This window comes from Pinus tabuliformis, chromosome J (assembly GCF_031772625.1).
Source record: "Pinus tabuliformis cultivar Carrire ecotype Pingquan chromosome J, CPIR1, whole genome shotgun sequence".
Taxonomy (NCBI): domain Eukaryota; kingdom Viridiplantae; phylum Streptophyta; class Pinopsida; order Pinales; family Pinaceae; genus Pinus; species Pinus tabuliformis.
Window position 1 is genome coordinate 1,278,489,835 of NC_142295.1, and position 6,000 is coordinate 1,278,495,834.

A 6,000-nucleotide genomic window follows, 5' to 3' on the forward strand; every position below is an offset into this window, starting at 1 on the left:
AGACTTGTAAATGCGATAATACACCAAAAACGAAACTTGGACATCTTAACTTCTTTCATCATATCTGTTATGCAAATGCTAAGACAAACTGCTAGAATATTTAGCGAAAATTACGATCAGCACAATAAAGATAAACATATATCTCAAATATGTCTGGATCTACTAAGCATTTATACAATTCTTCCATTCTCACTAAAAATTAAGAAAATCTGATAATTTTTCAAGTTTTCTCTACGTATAATTTTAAATATAATTTGGATAATCACTTCTCATCAGGTGGGGAAGACAAGCGGAGGCTCTGAAAGTATTTGCATGCAATTTCAATACCTCCTTCGCTTTCTGCTTTGTTTTGTTTGTGCAATCGAGTTGTTGAAGCGTACATAGTTTAGATAGAGCCCCGCACTGAAGCATCTCCTGAAGAATGAACGCATTTGAAGAATATGTGCAAAGTGACCAAAGGATTCGCACTACTTTCTTAGTGGCAGTTTCTAAAACCCTAATAATCTTCTTTGAGACTACAGCAATACCCATAGCGTGATCAGCCATGGCAGCCCTTCCTTCTGCGTAGTCCACTAGCATGTCCAACAGATCTAAAATCCTTTCACACTTGGGCTTCTCGGCATTTGGAAGTAATTCAATCAGAGAAAATACAGCATCTGCCTCGATTGCTAGCAATCTGTTCTTTTGGGATTTCTTACATATTGCTATGAGGACAACTAAGGCAGGCACGGTTCCCTAATGGCAAACTTCACCCGTGATGAGTTCTAAGAGCCCTTGGAAAATATCAATCCTTTCCTCGGCAACAAATTCCCAATCAAATATCCAAACAGAAACCTTTTGCATTAAAACTGCCACGTGAAGACAAGCTTTAGTGGTTCCCTTCTGCAAGATCAAGGCCATTGACCTAATGAACGTTGTCTCTGTCAGTGATTTTGTAGTTTCGTGGGTTATAGGAATCAAATGCAATATACCCAACGCTTCTTCACAAGCCCTGAAATTTTCATTCTCGTTCTCTTCACAACAATAAGAATTGATCAGAGAGGCCAGAGCATGACTCGAACCAAATGCGCAATGCACTGGCGGTTTGCTAAACCCATAGATATTGAAAACCAAAAGCATACCTGCTTCTATCCATAATTTTTTTTTGAGAATTTCATTCCAATGGATCAAGAATTTCATCTCTATCGATTCTTCTGCTCAACATAACAACAACAAAATAGAATCGCCAGGATAAACCATGCAAACACTCTTTTAAAAAAAACATAAATTAAATTCAAAACAGAGAAAAACACAACGAAAATAAAACACTGTAAAATCCAAAATGCATGGCCATGCAACAAAGAAAATAAACTTGAACAAGAAACAAGGCAAGCCAATGCAATGCAGAGTATTGAAGAAAATGATGAGATGAAAGTGAGAACGTGCTCTGTGAGATGCTTAATACTAATCAGTGCTTGCCAAAAGCCAGGGAAGAAGAACAGTGCTTGCCAAAAGCCAGGGAAGAAGAACAACAACAACAACTGGCAGGGAAAAAGCAGTAAAAATATCTTCAAGAGTGACATAAAAGAATGGGAAAAAGCAGTAAGGCAACTCAACTGATATTTGGAAAAAGCAGTCACACTTCAAATCAACGGTTGAAAGTGTCTCACCTGATCGAACGGAGCAGGGTAAAAGTGTTGACAATTGTTGATGCATAGGAAAGGCCTATTGGCCTTAATATATATGTAGAGATGCAAAATGGTCAGTAATAATGTACTAGTCTAGATCCATTTTAACTTCGGATCTATCAAGCGTCGAGAGGGATCAAATCTCAAATCTCTTAAGTATGGTTAGTTATAATGTACTTTTTTGAGTGCAAAACTTGAGGAAATGTTTGCATCTCAAGAGATTTGATCCCTCTCAGCGCTTGATAGATCTGGAGTTAAGATGGATCTAGGTTGGTTATATAATATCTATATTTGTAACTATGTGTCTCTTTCTTATTCCCTCTCTCTATCTTAGCCCCCAAACATACACACTCTCCATATCTATCTCCCTCTCTCCCTCTCTTCACCTTCTCTCCCTCTCTCTCTCCTCTCTCTCTTCCCTCCCACTCTCCTCTCTCCCTCACTCTCTCTCCATCTCTCCCTTGTCACTCCCTCTCTCTCTCCACCTTTCTCCCTCTATGTCTTTCTTCTTCCCTCCCTCTCTCTCCCCTTCCAACTCCATCTTTCTCTCCCTCTCTCTCTCCTTCTCTCTCTTGAGTCCTCTCTCTCTTCCTTTCTCTCTCTGTCATTCTCTCTCACCTCCCTTTGTCTCAACCCCCCATCACTCTCTCTCTCTCTTCCCTATAAATCTATCACTATCTCCCTCCCACTCTCCTTCTCTCTCTCTCTTCCCTCTAAATTTGTCACTATCTCCCTCCCTCTCTCCTTCTCTCTCCCCTCCATCTTTATGTCTCCCTCTCCTCTCTCTTCCCCTTATCTCCCTATCTCTCTCCTCTCCTATCCTCTCTCTTCCCTCCTCTCCTCTCTCCCTCACTCTCTCCCTTGTCACTCCCCCTCTCTCTCCACCTCTATCTCTCTATGGCTTTGTTCTTTCCTCCCTCTCTCTCCCCCTCCTACTACATATCTCTCTCTCCCTATCTCCCCTCCTTTCTCTCCCACCTCCCTCTCTTTCTCTCTCCCCATCACTCTCTTTCTCTCTTTCTCTCTCCCTTAAATTTGATCCCATGATATTGTGTTTAAGAATGTATATAAATTAAAAAAACTAAATTGGTTGTAAAATATTAAACTTATATTTTGGATCAATCGTGTCAAAGAAATGAAATAATGAAAAACTTAAAACAATCATGCACTATATTTCTTTTATTATTGTTAGTCAATATGTTTTCTCTCATCGCTTGGATCCTTTGTTAAGATGGATATGTATTAATTCTTAATAATATTATTTATATTATATAAATTTCACATATTTATATATAAAAGTATTCTCATTTTATTTTTATTAAAACCTTGATTTAATTTCTATGGGAATATTTTTAGTAGTCGCGAGGATAGATGGTTTAGATATATCTCAAAAGTATTTATAACATTTTTCCTTTTAGATTTAATTATAAAAATGCTATAAAATTAAATTAAAATAAAATATTTATAAAATATTTTGATTGTGAAATAAGTTATGTTTTTTGGGCATGTAGTAATGATAAGTCATGGTATTGCCCATGGAACTGTAACAAAACCTATTTACATGTTAATAATATCCACGGTAAAGTGAGGGTGAATATCCATGGTTAAGAATCTTGTCATATTGTTATAAAATATTTTGATTGTGAAATAAGTTATGGTTTTTGGGAATGTGGTATTGATAACCCATGGTATTGTAACAAAGTTTATTTACAAGTTAATAACAAAATCAAAATATGACAAATAGACTCTAACTTCAACTATTTATTATTATTTGAGCCAATATTCAAATGCTTGCTTTATATTACTTTTAACTTTTTATTTATTACTTTTAAATTTTTGTTTATTACTTTTAATGTTTTTTTTTTAATTGAGCCTGCATAAAAAAATTTAAATGTTAAACATTTAGGCCTACACATCTACCCCAATGCTCACATCTACCCCAATACTCAGCCCACATTGACATTAGATTAAATTTGTTAAATGTTAAATGTTAAAAATTAAACATTTATAATTAGGGCCGACATTAGATTATTTTTTCATTAAATGTTAAATGTGTTAAATGTTAAACATTTACGCTTGAGATCTACCCCCATATTGGTTGTAGAGCATGCAATAAAAGATGAATAATTTATTTTATTATAAAGTGAACAATTTATTAAAAATGAACTTTAATGAAAAACTTATAAATATTTAATATGCAATTAGAATGTTAGTTTAAAATATATAGATATAATTATAACAAAAGAAAAAATAGTCCACGAGGTACTCAATGATTGAGTGCTCTGCTCAGGCACTCCTTCATGTGAATTCACTGTTTCAATTCCCTGCCTTGATCGAGGTGATATATTAGACATGATGGAGATGTAGCCCCACCAAGCTTACAAAAAAATGCAAAAATAGAAAAATTACAAAAAATAAATAAATGAGTTAATAATAAATTATTAATTATTAATAACTATAAGAATTTCTAAATTCAGACTTCTATGATCCATATTGAATAATTAAGAAAAAACTTTTGGTAGAAATCACATAGGAGAATTTTTGCTGATGTGTTTCGAACCATCTAGTGTGGTTCATCATCATGACAAGATGAAGAGGCAGATCATGGCACCAGCTTAAATAGAGAGCAATGTAGAGACCCTTAGTTAAGTTAACGACTATAATAAACGACTAGTTTATGAATAATATTTTTTAAAACATAACATCAATTATTAGGATCAAATTATATTAAATAAAATCTAATAATAGGTTATGGTTTGATATATAGTTGAATAAATAGAATCAAAATTTCAAAGTCAAACCTAAAACAAGAAGCGAAGTCTTAAAAATAATAAAAGGAGTCAAGACCCTATTAATAAATAATAATATTTTATTGAAAAAACAATGACATAATAAAAAAATATTCCCACAATGTAAATAAAAATAAACTAAAAATAAAATCCAAACTAAAAATAATCAAAATAAGAAAGACTAATGAATCAAGGTCAAACATAAAATAAGGGGCTAAGGCCCTACAAATAATCAAAGGAGCCAAGAATAATCAAAATGATTAAAAAAACTTATTTGATGAAAAACCAATAAAAAAATTAGCAAAAACCTTTGAAAAACAAGTAAAAACAAAAGATATAAAGAAGATAAAAATACCTACAAAGATAAATAAAATAGGATGAATTGTAATAAAAATCTCAAAAAAATATTCAATAAAAGAAAATTATAAAATTAGGAAGACAGGACAGGGACCCAACATCTGCTAATTTTCCAACCATCGTCTCTATTCAAATTATTGGGCCTTCTTTTGATTTCTAAGGCTTCCCTGATTTTTGATGATGGAAATGACTAATCTTGCTAATGACTTGGGCCTCCTCAATGCAGATGTGATGCTTAGTTTTTTCTACATGTTCTGCCAAAGCATAGGAGTGGGTCCTGCCATGCTTGATGTCAGCGGCGTGCTCATGAATCCTTTGATTAATTGAGCGATCAATCTCACCTACATAGGGAGTCCCACAAGAGCAATGGATAACGTAAACACCTTTCATATTTTTAGGGTCCACCGAGTCTTTTACAGATCTTAGGGAGCTCCAAATGGTATTTAGAGGTCTAAAGGTTGAAGGAACCAAAACTAATTACAATATACTTTGTTGAAGGTAGTTATAAAAATAAGGAGGAGGAGAAAGGAAGAAAAGTTTGGAAAACTTAAATCTATCTAAAAATATTTAAGAAAGGATTCAATACAGAAGATCAAAAAAAAAAAGGAAGAAACCTAGGAAAAAAGAGATGGGATCCAACAACTACTAATCTTCCACCCATCGTCCCTATTCAACGTATTAGTCATTTTTTTCCATTTCGATGGTCTCCCTAAATTTTCGGTGATGGAAATGATCAATCCTAGAAATGCCCTGAGACTCTTCTAAACAAATGTGGTGTTTTTCTTAGCATGTTCAGCCAGAGTCGAGGAATGTGTCCTACAATGTCGGATGTTTGTAGCATGCTCTTGAATCCTTTGATTAATGGAGCGACTTGTTTCTCCAATGTAGAGGATCCCACAGGAACAAGGGATTATATAGACATCTTTCATGTTTTTTTGGATCCAACGAGTCTTGGATTCAATTGCATTTTAAATATTTATAAGTTTCTCATTAACGTTCATTTTTAATAAATTATCAATTTTTTAATGAAATAGAGTATTAATCATTTATACGTTATAACTAACAGTTTTGCATCTCTACAATATATATTAACATGATTGGATTAGAACTTTCAGCTAAGTCTTGACGATGAACCACACAAAGTGGTCTGAAATGTGTCAACTTGAATATTTTTTATGTGATTTATC